Below are 25,267 nucleotides of genomic sequence, written 5' to 3'. Positions count from 1 at the left end.
TTTTAAATAATATGGCCACCATAGGAGTTAAAACGCCCTCGTAATGGGAGGGGCTAGAAAGTAATATTCAGTTGGTAATCATATACAATTTCACCGCTAGATGGGAGTAATTCCTACACAGAGCTTTAAAGGTTAACTAAACTCTAAAACTAAGAAGATTTTTTGTTTTGTTGTTAATGATCTGTAAGACTGGGGCTTTATTAATGCTGTTCATTGATTCAAGTAAATTTTTGGACATTTGAGTATAAAGTGTTTCAATTCTACAATATATGGTGTAAAAAACGTCTGACGTGTCTCAGGTGTTTTTTTTTTACAGGTTGTTTAAGTTGTCACTTTTTGGGGCTCAGAAAAATGCACTGTATTAGTGTGTATCCCTTTAAATGCAAATGAGCTGTACGGCATAGGGGGCGGAGCCTCACGAGTTCGCACTCTGTCATGACAATCTCATCTCACAGAATGATAATATCAAAACAGAAACTCTCAGTGGTGTTCATTTCGACCTGGAGTCGGACAATAATCCACACAGAGCCAGAGAATATATGCTGTATGAAGATAGAACAGGTATAGTTTACTTGAATTGCGGTTATAATGTATTTGTTATCTGCTTTTATCCACTGTTAACAAGCCTGCTGTAGCGGACCGCGTCCGAATGATGGCCAAAAAGAATATACTGATGAGTTCAATGAAGTTAATTGTACATCACACAAAAGATGAAGCGTCAGTTTTACTCCAGAAAATCACTGTTAGAGATGAATAAACGCAGTTTAAGAAGTGCGCATTGAAGTCTTATCCATAAACTCTCTCCCTTTCATTATCACGAACATACACAGCGAAGTGCACAAAATTCTTGTTACAACTAACAGTAAACAAATCAGTGGGTGCTTAATAAACTGGTAAACTTTATCTATAAAACGGCTCGATGAGCTGTCATAAAGTGTGCGCTCTCACTTTTATTCCTGCCGTGATCAGTGATGTTAGGTCTGTCACTCCGGAGACTGTAAGCTTAATCACGAACAGTTGCACAGATCCATCCGAGAGTAACACCGAGAGTAAATGACGACTGCTATGTTCATTCTTACATCCAACAACAAAACTCAATCGCTTTAGAAGACATTCTTGTCTACAGCTACTCCAGCGTCGAAACAATGGCTCACTCTGTTTAGTGTTTAGCTCACTCAGGACGGGTCTATGCTCAAACTGCAGTGTCAATCAACAGTTGTGGGCATGGCTCGTGCAAATCTACGTCACATTGCCCCGAATCTGAGAACGGCTTGTTCTGAGACGGTGCTTATGATTTATGGGGATTTTAAAAAGAGTACTGGGTGGATTTTTATCACTATAGGATGGTTGTGTACACACACTGCCAACACACATTTATGTTCAAACGCCATGTAAAAGTGTATTTTGCATAATACTCTAGGTCCCCTTTAATGCTAAATGAGATTTTGTGTGATAAATACTTTTTTTTATAATTTATAGTTATAACTAGGCCACTTTTTTTATCTGTATGCATTTTTTCTTTAAATCACGAATTGCCTGTAACTTAGGAAGCTATTCAAAGTAGCTTCCCCACACTTTGATTTCACATTTTCAAGTTTTTCATTGTAGGAAAAAAAAAATCAGCCTGGACATTTTGCAAAATTTCTCCTTTAAAAAGAGAATCATAAAAGTTTGGAGCAACATAAGGCCAAGTAAATCATGGCCGAATTTTCATAAAGTACAAAAGTCAAGAGAGAAAGTGAAAGAGGGAGAGTTGGTGAAGAAGGGATGATCAAGATTTAAAAGAAAAAGTTTTGTATTGTGTGTGTTGAACAGGTCGTGTGTGTCGGCAGTTATACGCCTACGTCCTCCTCACAAACATGGAGGAGGGGAGAGAGGGATGTGGTTCACCACAACAGCAACCGAGGTGACGATCTACCTTAACGCACAGAAACACTCACATGCATGCGTACACGTACACATACACATATACACACACACACACACACACCATGTTAAACTCCCACGCAGCTCCACATAACCCACAGACCCATGTGCTTTCTTCAACATGTTTACAGTTTAAGCCACAAGAACACTTGTGACTGACACACACTTTAACCATACGCCTATAAAACAATAACCCCAGACACACACTATCACACAGCCACAAGGCAATTTGTGAAGTGGTACATCTGTGTTGTCTCAATGTTACTCCTCTGAGTCTGCAACCAGTCTTTTTACGATTAGATAAAAAATAAACGTTTAAACACGTCTCCCACGCATTCGTTTAAATTCTCAGCCCAGATTCTGTCATTTCTTTTACTTGATATAATTACATTCTGCTCTCTGAATGGAAAGCATTTTAAAAAGATACAACTCATCAAATTGTCAGTCATGCCAGATTATTTTTCTCAGTACAATATGAGGTGAATATTATGTCCTCTGTCTCAGATAATGAATAAATGTTATAATAATAAGTGACTCTTTAAAAGTCATAATTACAATGAAGTGCATGACAGTTTTGGAACTTTGGTGTTGTTTATATATTACATATATTATTAGCATGATTGTGAGTGATTATTGCTGTTAGTAAAAAACTGAATTTATGAAAGGTTGCTACTTCGTCCCCTTGGAATTATAAGGTTCTATCTGCATTCTGACTGGTTTTGAGATATTGAGCTTTAAAGTTTTTGCATTCCATTCGACTGTGTAGAAAGAACCTTTTTATTTTCTAAACAAAAAGTTCCAAAATGTACACAACTTAAAAAACAACATCACATAATGTAAATAAGTTGTCACAGAATAAGAATATGTGAATAACTCAATTTTGACAAAAATGTCAGATAGAACCTTATAATTCCAAGGGGACGACTTGGGAAATGAAGCCCTTTGCTACGGCACTATAGTGACAACACAACACTCTCATGAGAACAGTGTTAATGTCATCGATGTAAAATACTGACAAAAATGTTTGTTGACAAATGTGTTTTTAGATGTCATCAGTGATAACAAAGATGAGATTAAAAATATGCACTACCTTTCAAATGCGTGGGGTGTCAGGGTTGGGACCTTGTTTCTGTCGTTTCCATGGACTTTTAGTTTGTTTTCCATCTTCAGTGTTTTCATCTTCTCTGTCGTCATTATCATTAGTTCATTGTCCTTATTAGTTCATTTTCATCACCTGTCTAGTCAATCAGTTAATCATCCTTCATTGTCATCACCTGTTGTACCCTCGTCATCCTCAGTGTATTTAGTTCCTGTTTCCCCTGTCTTCCTGGTCGATTAATGTTTGAGCAATGCTCACTGTTACGTTTGTTCTGAGCCTTAATTAAAGAGTGTGATTGTAGTACTTCGACTTCGTCTTCTTCTTCTGGCAAGCTTGTTGTGACCGATTAATCGACCAAAAACAGAATGGAGGATGATGCGTTTATCTTCAACCAGAATGGTTGTTCCATGGAGCAATTCGTCGAATTATACATTCACTTACATCAAGATGTGTACTGGAGTGAGGACTATTTAAAACAACGCTTCTGGTGCGGACTGGACGATCCCCGGGACAAGTTATTACTGTTGGGAGACTTAAATCTACCTTTTTGTGACTTTTTAGATAGAGCCCTTTTGATGTATGGGTCTTCTCTCACAGTCTCACCTGTCACTCCAGAACTTCAGGAGCCGGTGCCTGAGCTTTCTGGCTTCCAAATTTTGCTGTCACAGTGGGAGGAACTAGAGCCCGCTCAACTCGTCAGCCAAGAGGAGCCCGCTCAACTCGTCAGCCAAGAGGAGCCCACTCAACTCGTCAGCCAAGAGGAGCCCGCTCAACTCGTCAGCCAAGAGGAGCCCGCTCAACTCGTCAGCCAAGAGGAGCCCGCTCAACTCGTCAGCCAAGAGGAGCCCGCTCAACTCGTCAGCCAAGAGGAGCCCGCTCAACTCGTCAGCCAAGAGGAGCCCGCTCAACTCGTCAGCCAAGAGGAGCCCGCTCAACTGAAGAGGTCATCTCCGATCCCGCCCGGCCCGCCCTCCTCATCGCCGGTCCCGCCCGGCCCGCCCTCCTCATCGCCGGTGTCGCCCGGCTCACCCTCTTCATCGCCGGTGTCGCCCGGCTTCATCCCCTCGGCACCGGATTGGTCCTGCACTGCACCCTCGGCTCCTCCTGTCACCTTCAGGGAGGTAGAGTCGCCGTCAGTCCACCGGCCTATTGTTACTGTCTGGTCGGTGGATCTCCGGTCTCCGCCTCCAGCCTCCGTCTCCAGCACTCCACCTCAGGCCATCTGTCCATCACCGTCCCCTTGGCTCCTACCTCCTTCAGCCCCTCCATGGCCCATCAGTCCACCAGCTCCTCCAGGCTCACTCGTCCCCCCGAATCCACCTTGGTCACTTGTCCACCTTCCCTCACCTCTGGACTGCTCTCCTCCGGCTATGCCTCGTCCCTTCGTCCTCCCGGCTCTGTTGGACTCCTCGCTCCCTTCAGCTCCTTCTTTGGTCCTCACTCCCTCTGTCGTCACCGTGCCCTTCTGTCCCCTGTCAGCCCCTCACTCGCCAGAGCCGGCGGGTCCGCCATGTCCAGTTGGTCCCTTGGTGTCACCTGGGTCCGTCGGCTCTTCGGCTCCCCCCGGATCTCCTCCCTCTTCTGCTCCGCCTCCGTCAGTCGGCTCCCTGGACCTCTCTACCCTTCCTCCTCCATGGCTCCTCCCTCCGTCAGCTCCGCCCTTCTCCATCTACGGCGCGGGTCGCGCCTGGCGGGAGGGGGGGTACTGTCAGGGTTGGGACCTTGTTTTCTGTCGTTTCCATGGACTTTTAGTTTGTTTTCCATCTTCAGTGTTTTCATCTTCTCTGTCGTCATTATCATTAGTTCATTGTCCTTATTGGTTCATTTTCATCACCTGTCTAGTCAATCAGTTAATCATCCTTCATTGTCATCACCTGTTGTACCCTCGTCATCCTCAGTGTATTTAGTTCCTGTTTCCCCTGTCTTCCTGGTCGATTAATGTTTGAGCAATGCTCACTGTTACGTTTGTTCTGAGCCTTAATTAAAGAGTGTGATTGTAGTACTTCGACTTCGTCTTCTTCTTCTGGCAAGCTTGTTGTGACATGGGGTCAGTACGATTTTTTTTTTAAATACTTCTTTCTGTTCATCAAATACTCCTGATAAATTTGCAGTTTTCACATAAAAAAATATATTTTTTTCAACATTGACAATAATAAGAAATGTTTCTTGATTACCAAATCAGCATATTAGAATGATTTCTGAAGGATCATGAGACTAAAGACTGGAATTCAACTTTGCCATCACATGAATAAATTACATTTTAATGTATTTAAAAAGGATATAATTTATTTTAAATTATAGTAATATTTCGCTATACTACGCTTTTACTCTATTTTGATCAAATAAATTCAGCCTTGGCAAGAATAAAAGTCTTCTTTCAAAAACATTTAAAAGTGTTTCTAAACCCAAACTTTTGAATACTAGTATGTATATGTTTGATAATAATGTACATTTTAAAGTATTAGAATTTTTAGTTACAGTTTGACCCTCACCCTGCACTTTATTATTAACAACATTTTTTTTTACTTAATAAAAATGGAATTTCAGTCAGGATACAACAAACTAAAATGAATGAATATGACATGATGCAACTTTTGATTGTTTAAAGGATATTTTCATCAAATATCTTACAGTAAAAAAGTTACAATTATCAGTGCATGAGACACTTTTACAAACTTACCACTAAACAAGGGTGCTCTAATATAGCTTTAATAAAGCTTGAGAAACTACAAAATCACAGGTCGATTCCGATTTTACTGCTTTAGGTCTGTGAGATGAAACGTTTACTTTATGCTGAGAAAACATTTCGCTGTCATGGGTGCTTAATAAATCAGTTATCAGATCCCAAATATGCGATTACTGCCTGAGCCCTCCGTGTCATCATATTCATATTACTGCACTCAGCAAAAGAGCAGTTGCCAAAAGTAAAGTGGTTTGGCCAGTGTGATGGAGAGAGAGAGAGAGAGAGAGAGAGAGAGAGAGAGAGAGAGAGAGACAAGGAGGGAGGTGGAAGGGAGAAAGATGGAGGGAGAAAAAAAAGAAGTAAAACAGGAGATACAATGAGAGGTGGGAGAGAGAGACGGAAAGGGAGGGAGGAAGGAAGAGAGAGAGAAAGAGAGATGACTTGTATTGGCAGTGAAAAACGTGTCCAGAATGATCATATCTCAGTGACAGGGAAGCTACTCAGCAGAAGGGGGAGTGTGTAAATGATCTGCCCCTGGACACATACACATGCACACACACTGACCTTGCTCAGTCATGGGGAAAAAATGAAGAAGAAAAAAAACTTGAGTTACGGTGTGAAATTAAAGGCGATCTACTGCACCTCTCAGTCATAAATCACCATGTAATTACTAGAGTATATCGATCCCTATCTCTCTCTGCTTCCTCTCTATGTCTCTCTTACCTTCGTTCCTTTTGTCATTCTCTCATTTTTGCCTCCCTTTGTCTCATCTCTTTCATTTAACCTTTTAGAGTCGACCCATCTCTCTCTGTCTGGATGTATCTATCAGTGGGGCAGAAGTGAAGAGGTGGGTGTAGGATGAGGGAAGATGAGCACTTCTCCTCCCCTTCGAGTGATGAAGCTTTGCTTTGCTTGTCGAATAATGAATAAGTGCCCTGAAGTTGCCGGGGGAAACCACTCTGTTATTATCGACAGCCTCGGCCACCACCTTTAACTTTGTTACCATGACTCTATCAGACATAATGCAGTAAATATAAACTCAACACTTCAAACACTAAAGAATCACTGGGATTTCTATTAAATCTCCTATAAATGCTGCACAATTATTTAAAGGGTGTCACGGTCGGTTGCAGTAATGATGAGATAGCCGGGATCTAATTGCAGACAGTAACAGCTTATTTAACTCTAAACTCAGAAACCAAAACACAAAAAAGCAAACCGGAACAGAAGAACCAATAACGGGATGAGAACGGACTAAGAACTGAAAGAAATACAAAGTTTAAATACACAGGGCAAACCGACCAATGAAATAGAGAACAGGTGCAAAACATAAAGGATGAACAGCATGGAAACAAACTGAAACACAGGAAACCCGTATCAAATCCACACTGAAAAAATGTACTGTCAATTTTACGGTACCTTACTGCCAATTTTGGTTGCCAACAAGACTGTACATTTGGCTAAGAGTACTGTAAATTATTAACTATTTAACAATTATTAAATTGTTAATAAAAAAATAATAATACAAAAAAATTACTTCTGCAACCTGTAATGTTCTGGACTGGGGAGGATAAGCAACAAGCACAAACTAGGAAGTCTCTAAATAGACTTTAATGAGGAAGACAGGAGTAAATTTACATAAGACAATAGCCGACAAAGCACTAAACTGAACCTGGAGTATATGTACAGGTAAGAAGGAACTAAATTAGCCTATCACTGTATACATATAGGCTATACATATGTATACATATACTCCTTCACAATTATCAGCAGCTATCGCGTTTCTCAGGAGCGAATTAAATGGCTAAATTCGGCTGGCAAACCACATCATCTCACAAGGAATCGTGCAATGGGGAATTTAGCGAGAGGAATTCGTTCACCTCAGATTCATTCAAGTTTGTGAACTTGAACACGAGATTCGCCGCATCGATCATAAGCTGCCTGATTTGGAAGTGACCTCAGTCTGCATTGCTGCTCGCATCGCTGCATTATTGACACGGGACTCGATGTGATTCACTCTCCATTCATCTCTGAAAGTCTTCACGAAGCTAAGCTAAGTTTCCTTTTTAATGATCATTGCTAAAAGCTATCAGGGTATTGGCAACAGCAACATGCTTGTTGCTAATGCTATTCGTGTTGCTTGGGCTTATCTAGCTTTCATTAAAATGCTCTTGGCTTATGCGATCATATTAGCTATGTGCGTTACTTATCTGTTGTCATTGGCAAATGTGCTTTTAGCACTATGCAGCAAAGATTCAAGCAGCTTGCGTTGATAGTTAGGAAATAACAATTCATGGTTCAAACGGAATAATTTCTGCTGTGGCACAGCTCTAAAAAGACATAGTAAACAGTCACTATTCAGTTAAGTCAGTTCAGCGTTGATTCTGTTGATTCTGTCTGTCAGGGTATCAGACATGTTTGGTCTATCTAGTTCTTGGAAACACAGCGAGCTATATTGCTATATTGGAAATATGCTTGTTCTAAAGGCTATATGTTGTTATTAAAACATGCTTGTGCTTAAAGCTACACTGTGTGATTTTTACCCCCATCTAGCGGTGAAAAGGTATATGACCATCCAGTGAATATTAGTTTCTGTTCCTCTCAATTCCGATTTCGTTTTAACTCCTACGGTGGCCAATGTAGTCCAAGATTAACGTGGCTTCCAGTTCGACACGTCCATGAGTATTCCTTCAAGTGATGAGGTTACTTTAGAAAATTATTATAATTTGCAGTAATTTAATGTGTCAGTTAACATATAGGTTATGACATCTATGTAAAATGAATAATAGTTTTATGTTTTCGTTATTTTTTTACCATTTCATTGCTAACATCAGCTATCAGGTTCCCAGACGAATGCAAGCTAATCTTAGTAAAGTAACTTTTATCAGTGCTATCGTTATTCTTTATATTGTACGACATCACTAGTGTAAGGCAAAGTTTACATTGGAGGCTATATCATTTTCTCCGTGAGCAGAGATCAGTTGATGTGACGGAGGTGCGAGGGAGAGGTAGAGGTAGAGGGAAAGGAAAAAATAAAAACAGGGCTGGTGCCAGTGAATTCACCTTTGGCTAAGCCCCGCCCCCCTTAGTTACTGTTGCTACCTCCGACAACTTCATCTGGGCTCTGGTTTGGTATCAACATGGCTTATGCTGTGACGACTCTTCCTGCTGAAATTTTATCAAACTTTTATAAAGCAGCAAATAAAGTGTCCGATAGAAGTAGGCAAAAGGGGGTGCAGTATGCGTTCAAAGGCTATATTCAAGACATACCGGTGAAATGCAAGCAACAACAAGGCATCCAAATAGAGGCAAAAGCATAACGGTCACAGTCAAAAAATGGACCTCCGCATATCCTAATGGAGACGGAGGCTGGGACTAACAATATCAGGAGAAACACTGTTCATGCAGAGCTGGGTAGGTCTCTATTCACTTCTATAATCGTTATTATTTACAAAGCAAACGGACTACGCGAGTATAAAGTTGTATTTATTAGCAGCGTGTGCTAGCGTATCAACAATTAGGGTAGAGAACCGAAATCATAACATAAACCAGCATAAAACTGTCTAACTAGTATAACTTCACAGTAAGGTTAAAAGCTAAATGTATCTTAGAGACAAAAGTGTGTTGTTGATCTTGAGGGGTTTCGCTGACTGAGGACGTCCACACAGTTTATTCCAAAGACGACACTTGTCAGTATTTAACTTCGGTTTTGGGAAGGGGAAAAAACAGACACCCCCCTCCAACCTCTCTGGGAAACGCGTATCTGTGTTACAAATGCCCCAGGCACAACGGTTAACCATATTTTTAATAAAACGACGACGTAATAGCCTGCCGAGACTAAAAATATGAGCCGCCTGCGTTGAAGTCAATGGAGCGCCGTGAAAAAGTGTCGGACCCTCTGTGGGAGTTCGTTCTTGGCTGCACTGTGATTGGTCAATCTACATTCTAGGGCGTGGCTTAGCCAAAGGCGAATTGCGGAGACGCGAAAGGCGAAGCTTGAATTAACGGGTATGTCCCTCTTTGGCTAATGTACTTTCAAGATGGAGGGGCAACATAGTGACCGACATTCGAACCCCTCACCCGTATGTATTTTCAATGGCATATTATACACTCAGGAGAATACTTTATTACTTGAACGAAGTAAATATACATTAATGAGCACATATATTTTTGAAAGAACTAAGTGTTTTTAGCTAAGAATAAACTAAAAAAGTTACACAGTGTAGCTTTAAGGCTATCTGGTTGCTATTGGAAACATGCTCCGATTTTTTTTAAAGGGGGGCGTGTCCAAAAAACCACTGCTCTAAAAGCTGTTAGTTGCTATTGGAAACATGGTTGTTTAGCCCAGTCGTTATTTGGAACATGGCTGTGTTTTAGGCCTAGGCCTATATCTGGTGCCATTGGCCCTCATTTATCAATCTTGCGTCGAAACGGGCGTATATGTTGGCGTAAGATTATGCTTACACTCCTCTCACCGCCTGATTTATGAAGCTGTGCGTACCTTTGAAATTCAGGTGTACGCAATACTGCCTCTTGATAAATGCCGCGGCTGAAAACGATCGTCATTAGATTAACACGGCCATATAAATTCACGTCTCCGCCTCCCCCACGCCCTCATTTTAAGCCATGGACACACGGAAGACGGCAAAGAGGAGAAACTTCTCCGGGGGAAATCCAGTTTAAATCGCTGGTTGGTTGAGCAAATTACCTATCACAATGCATTATTTTACAGCACGTGTTTTGAAACTATTAGCGTTGAATTTCGCATGATGTCACATGTAATGGAGTGTACAAGTGATGATGATGTGAATAATTGCATGACAATTTGTAATATTCTTCTTATTAGTATTATGATTTAGATTATTAATGACGCTTATTATTTAGAAGAAGAATGTCTTTGTTATTATTATTATTTATATTATTATTATTATTATTTAAAAGAAGAAGAATGTCATTAGGGCCCAAGCCCTGAAAGGGCGAAAGCCCTATTGTTTTTCTTAGGATTATTATTTATTATTCTTCTTCTTTATTATTATTATTATTTTACTACCTTTTGGGCACTTTTGGGGGCCTTAACGTGCTCAAAAACTCTTGAAACTTTGCACAAATGTCAGAACCTGCGGCCATCAGAGCCGCGCTTAAGCTGGTACCCGGGCGTGGCAGGGGGGCTCGGCAGCGCCCCCTGGAATGGGATTCAAAAACATGTCCATATATCAAACACGCTTGCATGTAATAATATGAAACTCGGTACACATATAGATCTCATCGGGCCGAACAACTTTCGTGCTCTAAGTTTTACGCCAGTCTAACAGGAAGTCGGCTATTATGGGCTGTATGGAAACGCATGTTCTGGCATTTGAAACACTTCTCCCAGAGAATTCATCCGATGACCACGAAACTCGGTGTGCATGAAGCCAAGACATGGAGGATGATAAATTGCGAGGGGATTTTTGATATCTCGAACGGTTTGGCCGTGGCGAGGAAACGAATTTATGGCGAATATTGGAAACAGGAAGTGTGTTATAACATCCTCATACATTAACTGATCTTGATGAAACTTCAGCAGTGTGTTCGCTGTAAGAGGCCGATCACATGGATGTGACTATTTTGAGTCAAAGTTATAGCGCCACCAACTGGCAGCAGGAAGTGTGTCACTTTCAAAATGCTTTGAAATCACCCTCTTATTTTTACCGATTTGCTTCAAACTTCATCTGTATAATGTAAACACACGGCAGATGTAGACCTGTGAAAGGATTATTGATATCTTAAATACTGTTGCCATGGCAACGCATCAAACTTTAATATTCTTTTTTAAAGTTTTTGAGACTCTTAGCATACTTGAAATTGCATGAAACTCGACAGACAATTTACATTTATTGCCTAGTACACTTGTGCAAAGTTTCAGAAACGGGCGTGGTAAGGGGCTCAGTAGCGCCACCTTTAGTCAAAAATGGGGTATTAGTTTTACCTACAGTAACAAAAATCGGTATTTATATTTATCTCCCCGAGCCGGACAACTTTCTAATTTACAGTCATTAGCTCCGACCAACAGGAAGTCAGATATTTTGGTTTGAATGTGATTTGATGGGAATTTTGCCAGTCTCTCTCAGTGTCTGTGTGTGTGAGAGAGGAGGGGGGCTTTATTTTAACCCTTTCTCTGCTGTGTGGTACTTCTCGGGCACTTTTGGGGCCCTTAACGTGCTCGAAAACTCTTGAAACTTTGCACACAGGTCAGAACCTGCGGCCATCAGGGCCGGCCTGAAGCTGGTACCCGGGCGTGGCAGGGGAGCTCAACAGCGCCCCCTTGAACGTGGTCAGAAAACTTGGTCCATATATCAAACACGTTTGCATGTAATAATATGAAACTCGGTACACATATAGATTTAATTGGGCCGAACAACTTTCGTGCTCTAAGTTTTACGCCAGTCCAACAGGAAGTCGGCTATTATGGGTTGTTTAAAAACGAATCCCCCTGGAATTTTATATACTCCTCCTAGAAAATAATTTTGATCGCCACCAATCTCAGTCAACATGAAGTCAAGACATGGAGGATGCTAAATTGCGGACGGATTTTTGATATCTCGAACGGTTTGGCCGTGGCGAGGAAACGAATTTATGGCGAGAAAAGAGAAACACGATGTGTTATAACGTCTTCATACATTAACTGATCTTGATGAAACTTCAGTAGTGTGTTTTTTGTAAGAGGCCGATCACATGGATGTAACTAATGTGAGTCAAAGTTATAGCGCCACCAACTGGCAGCAGGAAGTGTGTTACTTTCAAGATGCTTTTGACTAAAGTGGGGGGGGGGGTATTTTTACCTACAGTCACAAAACTCGGTATGTATTTTGTGCACATCGAGCCGGACAACTTTCTCATTTACAGTCATTAGCTCCGACCAACAGGAAGTCAGATATTTTGGTTTGAATGTGGTTTTGTCTCTCTCTGACAGAGTTCCCCCTGCCATTCTGTGTGTGTGTGTGTGTGTGTGTGTGTGTGTGCGTGTGTGTGTGTGCATGTGTGTGCCCCCCCCCCCCCCCCTCGTGTGTGTCTGTGTGGGGAGGGGAAGGAGGGCACACACACAGACAGCCCCCCTGTCTCTGTGTGTGTGGGGAGGGGGGCAGAAAGACTCTATTAAAAATAGGTATATTGTGCCATCTAGTGTTTTATACTAGTATACATGTGTTTTTTCTTTTAAACAAGTGTTTTAAAGTACAGTAATTTCAATTAATATATATACCACACTTCATAGGAATTTTCGGTGTTGTGTACTTACAATGGCTGCTGATTTCATGTGTCCGTTAAGTCCATGAGACTGTAGGGTGTCTAATTTTTCATTTTAGGTTTCTGAAGGGTGCTCACGCATACTTTGTGGTTGATATGTGCCCTCGATGTGCACTTTTGCAGAACCCACACTGATGCAAGCTCTAAAGCAGACTTTTTCTCGACAGTCAAAGCAGAGTTACGTTATTGCCCGTCGTGCACAGGAACCCTAAAGGCACCGGGGTGGCGGTTTATATATATATATATATATATATATATATATATATATATATATATATATATATATATATATATAAATATAGCTGCAAGCAGCGATGGAGGGCCCAAGCCGGTGGCACCGCCACCTCGGTGCCTTTAGTGCAACTAAAGGCACCGGGGTGGCGGTGCCACCGGCTTGGGCCCGTAATCGCTGCTTGCAGCTATATTTATATATATATATATATATATATATATATATATATATTTTTAATTATTTTGTCAGTCTGAATAATTTTTTGGTCATTGAAAGCCTTTTATTACTGAACCCAGTCCGTGTGCACCTGCCGGGCTTAACTCACAAAAATAAACACTGAAGTTTATAATTTCTATGTTGTTGTTTTTTTACACTGGGTCATAATATATCATATCTTTAGTTTGTCCGTGCGTTTTGTGGTGTTAGGAATTGTTTTTAGATGCGCATTTCAGCACTAACTCAAAACGTGCGTACATGTACGCCACCTCCTGAGCTGGCGTAGGATTTGAGCGTGCTGTACGCCAACGTCCATATTGATAAATCGCAAAGTCACCGTAGTTTTGGGTGTACGCCAGGTGTACGCTGGAAATTTGGTGTACGCACTTTTCATAAATGAGGGCCATTGTCACATGCTGTGCTAAGCTTATCTAGGTATCAGCAAAATGCTTGTCGTTGTTTCAGCAACATTGCTATCAGTACTGTACTGGTTGCTAATAATAATAAAAATAATTTGTTACATTTATATAACACTTTTCTGGGCACTCAAAGCGCTTTACATATGGAAGGGGTAATCTCCTCAACCACCACCAATGTGCAGCATCCACCATTTGCAATGCAATGTAAATGTTATTGAATATATGTAGTGTGTATCTTCCCCTGCCAAACTACACTAGTTTTAGCAATAATTATGTGATCATGCAAAATGCTTGTTGTATCAGTGCCGTTAGTCGGAGCTATTGCTGTAGGGTGTATGCGTCCCCTGCCAAACTACACTAGTTTTAGCAATAATTATGTGATCATACAAAATGCTTGTTGTATCAGAGCCGCTAGTCGGAGCTATTGCTGTAGGGTGTATGCTTCCCCTGCCAAACTAGAAATAGTTCCGCGATTTATACAACATGCTTGTTGTATCAGATTTTGCTGGCGCTAGGGGTGTAAGCTTCCCCCAATAGATCCCATACACTGTTAAATTGGCTAGTGTCCTTACTTGCTCCAGCTTGGGGTGATGCTTCCCCCATTAGATTTGATCTATAGTGCCACTAACCTATATACAGTATATATGCGACTAACATCAGGATGTATTAACCAATCAGCATCAGTCGTGTTGGGCGTAGTGTGTAAAAGACATCCAGAATTTTGCTGTTTGTGTTGGGGGATATTGGCATGTGGTTTTGTTTTGGGGTGTTATTGCTGCTCTCTCTGCTTTTATCCATGCTAGGCTGCATGGATGCACAGGGAGTTCTTGCTCCAAACAGAACCATACCGCCAATCCTAACTGTATGCTAATTGTCAATCGTATTTTCTATATTTGACAATCAGCTGCTCCACGTCTACCTATAGGAATACGACGCCTATCACTGTATAAAAGCTCCTTCAGTGTTATCAGCAGCTATCGCGTTTCTCAGGAGAATTACCCTCCTCCATCCCCAGCTCCTCCTCTCGTCAGTCAGGATTTGGCATTACCCCTGAATCAGACTAAAATTCTCTAATTATCTTGTTAATTAAAATTAATTAATGATATCTGCAATACATTCATGTTGGTTCTGTTCTGTTTACCCTAAGGGGGGTTATTGCTGCTCCCCCTGCTATTATCCATGCTAGGCTGCATGGATGCACAGGGAGTTCTTGCCCAGAACAGAACCATACCGCCAATCCTAACTGTATGCTAATTGTCAAACGTATTTGACGATAGTGGTCCTTACAGTACTGAACTTCAGTCATAATCTTGAACTTGAAACAAACACAAAAGAAATGTTCAGAACTTTAAATTGCCAATACATTATATATGAATACATTCCATTACATTCTTGATAATTAAACATAAACTTTAAATATTGGTCAGAGCTGTTTGTCTACCTTGTTGGAGTCCTTTTCTTTTTCTTTTCTTTTTTAAACAGCAAGCCATTTAAAGTCCATCAGCTGTCAAAACAGAGAGCATACAGTATGTCGGTTTATTCTTTGCATTGTTTTCTTGTCTTTAATCCAGTTTCTGGATTAATGCCAACAATTCCTCTGAATAAACACACACACAACATCCAGATATAAAAAAACAGCATACTCAACAAATATTTAGTCATAGCCTAAATAGCAAAAGTGACATTTAAATCACTGAGTATGATAAGACAAACATCTCATTTCATTTAATGACCAATTGTAATCAGATTTAACCTCAGTAGACCACACAGACATAAATTTGAAGCCGTTGATTGATCTCCTTTCAATATTGCATTGGGGAGAATCCTATTTTGCTGTTAACTTGGCATAAAAAGACAAAAATATATAAAAGAAACGAAGAAAGAATATAAAGAAATCAGCTAAATTAAAATGTTCCACAACAAATCTAATCCTATAAAAAAAATCTGCATTCTCAAACATTCTTAGTGTTAGTTCACCCCAAAATGAAAATTGTCATTATTGTCAAAAAAGTATTGTGGGTTTGGAGTCAAGGGCGTAGGTTTGGTTTGAACATTGGAGTGGTTAAAGTGTGAACCGTTTAGTTGGGTCCCAGGGCATGCACCCTCATAAGATTTATGTGTTTGTTGTTGTGTTTTTTTGTGTGCAAAATGGTCTTTTGTGGTTTCATCCACACATGCAAATTTGGTTGATAACATAACTGCAATAACGTAATAGCATAGTTAACATAGGATACTTTTTGTGATGTATTTTATAGCACCAAAAACCTTAACAGTTTAGCAGAATTTTCTAAATCAAAGTGCCATGGTATATAGGTCAAACTTTACTTAAAATGTTCTTAAACTGAAAACGTTAATTTCCTGTCATCTCTTGGAATAGCTGAAAGCCAGGTTAGGGTTTTCCTAATATCCATTTATAGCAGAACGCATTTTAGACATGGGATAAACAATTTTTTAGTCAGTAATTCAAGAAGGTCCATATACTTTAATCTTGATTCTAGCTTTTAATTGGCCTTATGCATGTCAGGGTTTTGATGTAAGATGATGAAAAAGATGATGAAAGCAGAAGATTCCAATATAACTTTTATCCACAAAAGATAATTCCTCAGGTACAGACAGGCAGGATTACATGCACACCCAAAACCACTTAACATAGACAAGAACGGACCAAGATTGACTGAACTGAAGGGAACTAAATACAAACACTGATGAACAGAAACAGGTGAGACAGATGATGATAATTTACAGGACACAGGTGATATAACTGATCTGATAACGAGGAGCGGGAAAACAGAACAAGACCGACATGTGACTAGTGACATTACACAACTGTGACAATGTAACAGTAACATAGTTCTTGTAATTGTTTTACTATACCATTTGTTACAATAAGGATATAAGGCAAGACCATTGATGGCTCCTCATTACCATCCTTAGGCCATGTTAACTTTTTTTTCCCTGTAGCATTTGTTATGAAACATTGTTTTTGAAGATAACATTTTAAACTCTGCAATAACATCTAACCTTCAAAGAACATTAAAAAGCTGTATATTTCAGGTTGGTCTAGCTAATTCGCATGTGCAGAGTGAGCAAATGCTGAGTGCGAGTGTCATGACTCAATCATATGTGTATATATGTGTCATATATATGTGTATAATACATATAGAATTGATTTGGAACATGAAACGCTGAATGTCAAGATTAACAAATTAAGTAATGTTGTGAATGGATGTTTCTCTTAAACAATGACACTAACATTTACCAGTTACAAAAAGGGTGCTTAAAACCAAGAATGTAAAACTGGATGTGCGTGCGTCGAGTGTGCGTGCGTGCGTGTGTGTGTAAGGCTCCTTACACCACTACGAAACTACTGAAAACATACATCCTCACCAACTGAAAAGTAATGAGGTGAATCTGAATCTTTTTGCTTTTAAGAAACATGATGCAATATTGAAATGTCTCACTAAAATCATTGATGAACACTTTTGTAATATATCAGAAGTTAAAACTGAAATTTTCTTTACACAAAAGGTTATTACAGGTGACACTAATGTGCTTTGTTCATTCTTTTCCGTTACTTGGAGGAAATGCGCAATTGTGGTTACTTTGATTCAGTTAGACTGAAACTGATCAATAAAGAAAGTCATTTCAGGAGTCATTTAGACATTGATCAACTGAAAATGTGTGTGTGCGTGTGTGTCTATTTGCTCTGAAGGCAGGTTTGTAAAATAAGATGTACAATGTGATTGATTACGAGTACTCTAAGCAGGCAGCACAGCTTTTGAGGGCTGATTATTGAAGTATTGCCATATTCAGTATAATTTGGAGATGGATGCATGCATAAATTATTAAGGATATAACGCATCTTCTTTTGAAGATAAAATGTGACTTCCTGTCTGACTAACTCAGGCAGAAATGGAAAGTATAAACATGTTGGCTGTCAAAACTGAAATGGAAATGCACTTTGTCTTGAATGTTCGAAACTAGTTTTTCAAAAATGTTTTCAAAAATGTATATTCAAGTAGTCTTGAAGTGAACACTTTCACTTCTACTCCGCTAGATTCTGTTTGATCAAATATTTCAGCCCTTTTTCTATTGGTGCAAAAACACGCAGCTCACAGCATCTTTACATCTCTAAATCCTACCTGACACTAAGATTATACATCGTGAAGTTTTAATACAACCTTCGCTTCCAATTAAACTGATCTGAAGTATAGAAGTCTTAGTTAAAAATAGCTATGCAATTCAGACATGCTACACAGTACATACATAATCCTATGCGTTTCATTTGCATTGGTTTGACGTTCTTAGTGATGGGTAATGCTGGGGGAAACCATGGTCTGTTAGTCTCAGGCATAACCAGTTCAAACTCTGCATCCATAACTATGTCTTAACAATGAAACGTAAATTTCTGGAGAAAAAAATGAAAATTTCTGCTGCACCAAAGAGAACTAAAAACATAATGACTGTTTCCTAACATGCTTCCTAAATACCAATGTACCTGCTGGATCTATCTGTTAGCATTCTCAATGGAAGTTAATGGTGGATGGCAATGGCGGAAATCAATGAACAAGCATTCACAAGATATTTACACATGAAATGACATAAAAAGTTGATTTAAAGTCGAATGGCCAGTAAACCACCAAATGTTCTTTCCCATGCAAAAGCCACATTATATCATTTTATTTTTTAATAGCCAGGTTTTGAGAATTTTCATTTCAATTTAGGTGTTACTGGTTGTACAAATGTTTTGAAAGTGGAACCGTGTTTTCGCTTATCAGGAAATGCGTCCGAATGGCTCACTCGTCTTTGCACATCAAGCTGGGATTACACAAAATATTTTAACATCAGAAAGATTTCCTCTTCTTCTTTTTTCCATCTCCCTTTTAAAATTTCCACCAACAACAAAAAAAAAGACTATCTGGTTTTAAGCTAGGTTAATCTACATCTATTAAAGAACCATTTAAAGTGCTTGTCAAGGATGCCTGAAGAACACTCAAAAACGTTAAGAGAACGTTTCACAGATAAGCCTGGCTGATTTGCTGATGGAAAATGTGTGTCTGGTGACAGGCTGCTTGAAGTATAGTTGTTGGCTGTCATAGTGGTGCTATCTCTTCACCAATCAAAGCGCAGGTAGGGGATGACAAGGAATTTATCTCAGTGTTAGAGAGCTCTATATCTCATGGCCTCAATTACAGCATAGAGTGTTAAGCCTTCATTCAGAGTAGTGTGTATGTATGTGCGTGTGTGTTTTTTTTGATGGTGTAAAATAGGAAGAAAGACATGAATCAACAGCAATACCCTGACAGCAAGCAGGGGGTTTTGAAGCCTTGATAGCAAGATCACACAGTGGCGACGTGCTTGAGTGAGTGAGTGAGTGTGTCAGTGAAACAGAGACTGGAAAAGAGGGCTACAATATACTTGTCATAAAACGTGAGACTAAAATGTGACACTTTCACATTATTGTTGGTATGCATAAAAATGAAGCACCTTATTATCTGCATCATTTCATATGGAGGTTATCAGGACGGGGGGAAAAAATCGTAATATTTTGTGTTGCTTTCCAGCAACAAAAAAAATTCTTAACATCCTTGAAACCATAAATTTACCTGAGAAACAATTGAATAATAAGACTTGTTTTTATATAATATATCTCTAGTAAATATGGTTTCTTACCCCACTGGAAAATATTGAAAGAATAAACTATAAATTGTATTACAAAAAAATAATAATATTTGCCCGTAAGGTCAGAAAAGTACTTATTTGAATATATCTGAAAACATTATTTTATTATACACATTTTGTTGTTTTTATAAGCAAGGCATTTTATTGGTGGGCCACCTCAGCATAGGGCCTAATGAGTAGAGGACCTTAGTGAGCACCCTCCCCCAATAGGAAAATGCACCCCTCCCCAACTTTAATTGGCAGGACAGCTTACTAGTGAAAAATTACAGAGACATTTCCCTGTTGAAAAATCAGCTGACGGCAGCATGGATTTACATTCTAGTTTATGCAGTATAGTTCTGGTTTGGTGCTGGTCTAGCTGGTTCACCAAGGCTTTCTGCTTGATCAAGTTGTTTTGCCGATTCAGTTATTTGGTTCATCATTTGAGAACAAGTATCCAAAACACAACATTATGGTGCTCAGCTATAGTGTCACAAACACGTTTTTGTTTCGTTGTCGTCTACCTTAATCATTCATTTGTTTTCACGGACAATAATTATGTTCAGCTATGCACTCATCAATCATCATCATCATCACTGTATCAATCTTATCACCTGTATATAGGCTATGTTCGGTTCTGTTACAGTTCAGTGTCCGGTGTATGTTATGCTGTGTTGCTTTGTTCTCTTGGATTTACCTGTGGATAATATTAAACCCTATATTTGAGCTCTCCTTCGTCTTCATGCACGTTAGACAACTATTGTCCTTTTAGAGTATTATATTGTATATTCAATTGTAATTCTAATGATGATCTTTGTGCACTGGTGTGACTGTCCAAGTTAATATTCCTTCATTTTAAATAATTTTATTAAAATGAATAAGTATAATATATACATTTTGGCACTGTTTTGGACCAATTATGTAAATTTGCTTTGTGATGTGACTCCATTAAAAAACGTATAAACATGATTTTTCAAATTTTATTTTCATTTTTGCAGTTTTTTAAACTCTACATATTTTTGTACTTTTAAATGTTCCACACCGTATGTCACAGATATCCAATAACTCTTGATGGTATCCCTAGATGATCTTTGACACCGTAGGATAATTTAGAATACTGTATTACTGAATGCAAAACATTTTTTTATATATAATACAAATATAAAATGTCCATGTCATTTGTCAACTACCTGTATGCATGTTTATTGGATTTAATTATGTATATTAATTTAGCACACTGGAAAAAATATATATACTTATATAATTATAAGTAAATTCATTTTTACCAACAAAACAATACATTTACATACAGTAGGCTATGTATTTTTTTAAGTTTAGAGATTAGTAGGAAGTTTATTAAATGTGTTAATGTTTGAGGGGGGAGTTTCCTAATTTTTTATTTCCTAATTTTCTTTATGTGGGGGATGGTTTTGATGAGATAAAGTGTTGGTCCTATTCGGTTTAAATCTAAACGGTTGACTTGAGTGCAACACAATGAATCCATAGACAACTGAGGAGCCTCAATTAGAATAACAAATACGAGCTGGGCTTCCCCTGTCACACACACACACAACACTCATCACACACACAATTACCCACCCACACACACACACACACACACACACACACACACACACACACACACACACACACACACATTCTCAAACACAAAGTCTCTCTCACTTACAATTTTCACACATATTCCCATCGTTCCCTCGCAAACACCTCTCTTTTTACTTTCTTCTGGCTCTATAGGGCAGAAAACAATAGGTAGTAAATAATCAAATTAAACGCATGTTTTAGCAGAGAACTGCTGGAAGCTTTCAGCCCCATTAGCTCCAGAAAGGAAGGAGGAAGAGGGGAGAAAGGGGAGGAATGGACAGGGAGGGAAACAGGAATGGAGAGGAGTGGTGGGAGAGCAAGAGGAAGGAGAGCTGAACGCTTGCCAGACCATCACATTTGGCCCAAATGAGGCATACACTAATGCTGCCTCTTCAGAGTATCTGAGAGAGAGAGAGAGAGAGAGAGAGAGAGAGAGATATTCTTTGGCTCCTGTCTGTATCAACTCATCAGACTTGCAGGCCACCCAACAGAAGCTCTCTTCCTGCTTTAAATAGCTGTTTAACTTTGTGTGTATATGTTTGCATGCAGCGAGTGTTGGTTTGTTAATCAAATCACACTCACAGTGTTTTAAATGGTTGAGCACTCGTGTTTGAACATGTCTCTAAAGAGCTCTTATGTTATTTATGAGTATACAATCGTTCTCACTTCGTTATATTGTCCATTGTAAAATGACCTATAATCATCAACCAAATCTACACATCCCTTCATCCTATTTATAAACACATCAATCTTTTTCGTGTCAGTTGTGGAATTCTGCAGAACAGTTTGGTCCACACTGCCTTTAGCATTTTCTGCAGAAGTCAGCACTGTCCTGTTTCATTTTGAGTTAAACCCTCAAACCGTTTTGATTTACGAAAAGCAGAACAGAAAATCCCACTCATGGAGACCAGACTGGGGATTGGAATTAAATGCTAAGAGAAGTATGATGTTATGGTTTAAGTATAGACAACTGGGGATTTTTTTCTTCTTTTCTTCTACTACTTCTTCACCACACTGCAATGAATCCACCAAGGGTCAACTATTTTCTACACATTTTTTTTGTCATTAAATGAATGTTAATAAATCAACATATTTGAGACATTAAAATATGTCGCTGCATTGAAAATAATAGGTGCTACAATAGAATATGATGGATTCACTGTTAAAAAAAAAATCTAACCTCCCCAACTCAAATTTTTTCAATTGGCCCAAGTGAAATTCTGCAAATTGCTAAAATAAAATTTAGATGTGACCATGTCACTAGAACAGTTTGAGTTGGGGAGGTTAGGAATTTTTTACAGTGTTGAAATTAATCGAAATTGGCCTCTTCGGAAACTGCCGTCAATAATAAAATGACAAATTTCAATGTTACAAATACAAAATATTATCAGACACACTGAACAATAAACACTAAGCATAAATTGATGAATTCAGCATAAACACTTCATTGTCCATAACTGATTACAAAAATAGATTTTTAATGAAAAATCCAAACAGATGTGATTGTTCATGCAGTGAATTCTGAGAATGCCCAGTTCCCTTAAGTTATTGGCAATACATTTTATTGTCAAAAACCTAATTTTAACCATATTTTGTTTCATTTTTAACAATATTTAGAGTGCTTTTTACAATATTTTCAGTAAAATCACATGTATTGTCTTTTAAAGTAGGCTACAGTATAAGTTTACAGTAAGGTAACATAGTTAATCGGTTAGCAGATTTTACTGTAGGCCTACCGTTGTTAAAATTAACATTTTTACAAACACTGAGTACGCAAATTTGTATAAAGTATGACTACATGTAGGCTAATGGAGTATTATTTTGCAGAGCTGCTTGTATACTAATTTAAACCTACTACTATATTGTTATAGGCTAACTATTATTAAGCGAATAAAATAATTAGTAGCCTAATTAGAGATACCGTGATAAACATTTATTAGCATAATAGCACTTGTCACACTTTCCATGGACTCGTAGCTACTTGCCATACCATTACGTTACATAGCATAATATAAATTGCCAATCACTCTGAGCATCTCTCTCTCTCTCTCTCTCGCTCGCTCGCTCTATCTGTGTTGGTGAGCTAAAGCGCAGAGAGCGGCAGCGACTCTATTCAGTCACTGCTGACAGTGGAGGGGAGTCCTGTGTCTCAGCGCTCCTCTCGGGATATTCTCTTCAATTCGTCTTTTGAGCGCTTTTCCTGTCTCCCCTCTTGTCTCCAGACCTGTCTTCCCCCCCGCGCTCCTTTAATCCGTGTCGCAGTGAGAGAAAGGGAGAAAGGGGAAGAGGGCGCGGAGAAAATAGCGAGCCGGTCCCCGCATCATTCCAGATGGCTGCCTCTGAATCAGTGGATGAGATTGGGCTCTCGGGTTCAGAGCTGTAAGGAGCTGGTGTTCCGGAGAGAGGCGGCTCTGCTGTGACAGCTTCCCGCTCAGCTGTGCCTCAGGTTCGGCTAAAGGTAAGAAAGCTCGTCAGTCGGAGATGGCGAAAGTGCGGCTAGTTTTGAGTTACGTTTAGTATTGTAACTTTGTGCTGGTTGGGGTGCTGAACATTTTTGTGTGTGTAAGATTTAGAGATAGGCTGTGCTGGAATGTCACATTACCGATATCGGACCGGAGATGATGTGCGTTTAATTTCGCACGCGTTGTATTTAACGGCTTTAGTCTAATTATTTTACTACAATTTTTTTTAAACAACCGTTAATGTGCACAAACAAAGCTTGCACGTGCATGTTTGTCTCCATAGCCATATCGTCTTGGGCTAATTGAAAAGTATTTGAAAACATTTTCTAAAAGAATGTTCTAGTTTACAGAACATCGTAAACATTATTACTGTCATAGTGTTCGTTTTAGAATCCTTGCATGTTTTGAGGCTGCATTTACTTGTAAATTTATGCTACTTCTTTTCGTTTGTTTGTTTCTGAATATTCGACTTTCATTTTCTCTTTTTGTTTTAGACTTTTCCTCAGGTAATTTTCGACATAACATTTTTAATCTTAAACAGAAACTGTAGTTTATTTGGGGTTTTAACCAAAAATGGATTAATGTAGTCTTGTTAAACATGACAGGACTGAGCAAGACATTAATTGGGTATTCATATTTAGTTTTATTAGTATTAATGCAATTAATGTAGCCAAAATATCTCTGGCGATGCTTCCCTTTTTAAAGAATGCGCCGCCTCGCGGGGGGACACGTGCGCACACACGTAGGTTTCACTATAAGTGAGGACATGTGTAGTGTTTTTTTATAAGAAGGTGACGATATTTACTGAAGCATACCCTCATCATACAAACCTGTTGACGTTATATTTAAAACAAAAAAATTATTTGACCGATTTATGACCCTTTAAAGTTGTGAGTAGCCTACCACTTTAATGCCCACACAACTACTGTAAAGGTATTAGCAAGTATTAGCCAAATTTGCAAACACAACCTGTTGATTTATTAAGTTTTCAGTAAACATGAATAGTAAAATATTACAATAGACGGAGACTACAAAAATAAGCACATGTTTTCATATAGAATGACCTGTAAATGCAATTGCTACTCCATACGTAAACCTGTGCTCTTATGATGCAGATTAGGAACACTCTTTTGGTAAGTTTTTCTCGCCTTATAAAATTCATCCCCCGACTTTCTTGAATTCCCCTGTGATGTTCCAGCGCAACGTTGTAATCTGTTATTTCAATCTTGTGTAATTCATGTTCCTTTAATTACGTACTCCGATATTACACCAATCATGACATGCACATAGTCTCACACACACACACACACACACACACACACACACACACACACACACACACACACACACACACACACACACACACACACACACACACACATAAACAGAGAGTGAACAAGTGCACTTGTTGGATGTACTGCATTTGCAGTTTATGAGAAAATATCTAGCCACCATCTCTTTTTCTGCAGTAGCAACTTTTTGTAGACAAAATGTGGTCATGTAGATTACCAGATGTATGCAGTATATGGGCGACACAGTCGATTCCTATTGGACAAATGATGAATTTCTCCCTTAGAGCCACCCTTAGGCTCCTACTGGCTCAGCCTCCAACTTCCTATTTATATACAGCCAATCACACACTCCTCCCGGGAAGTGTTGGCCACAGCTGGTGAAGTGTTGATT

At 39.2% G+C, this 25,267-nt stretch overlaps 1 protein-coding gene across 3 annotated transcripts in view; it reads left to right on the top strand.

Moving 5' to 3' along the window:
- The window catches only part of ndst3 (N-deacetylase/N-sulfotransferase (heparan glucosaminyl) 3), a 165,599-nt gene that overhangs the window by 83,895 nt on the left and 56,437 nt on the right, over positions 1-25,267 (top strand). For 2 of the 3 annotated variants that reach the window (XR_013797960.1, XM_079615273.1), the window contains exon 1: positions 23,238-23,580. The exons of the other annotated variant lie outside the window; for it this stretch is intronic. The gene's annotated coding sequence lies outside the window, so the exon portion shown is untranslated. Of the gene's footprint in view, positions 1-23,237; positions 23,581-25,267 lie in introns of those variants that run through there. 3 annotated transcript variants of the gene reach the window in all.

This window comes from Phoxinus phoxinus, assembly GCF_949152265.1.
Source record: "Phoxinus phoxinus genome assembly, chromosome: 6".
NCBI classification, from domain to species: Eukaryota; Metazoa; Chordata; class Actinopteri; order Cypriniformes; family Leuciscidae; genus Phoxinus; species Phoxinus phoxinus.
The sequence above is the reverse complement of the archived record's forward strand: the minus strand, read 5'-3'. Positions and strand labels throughout refer to the sequence as shown.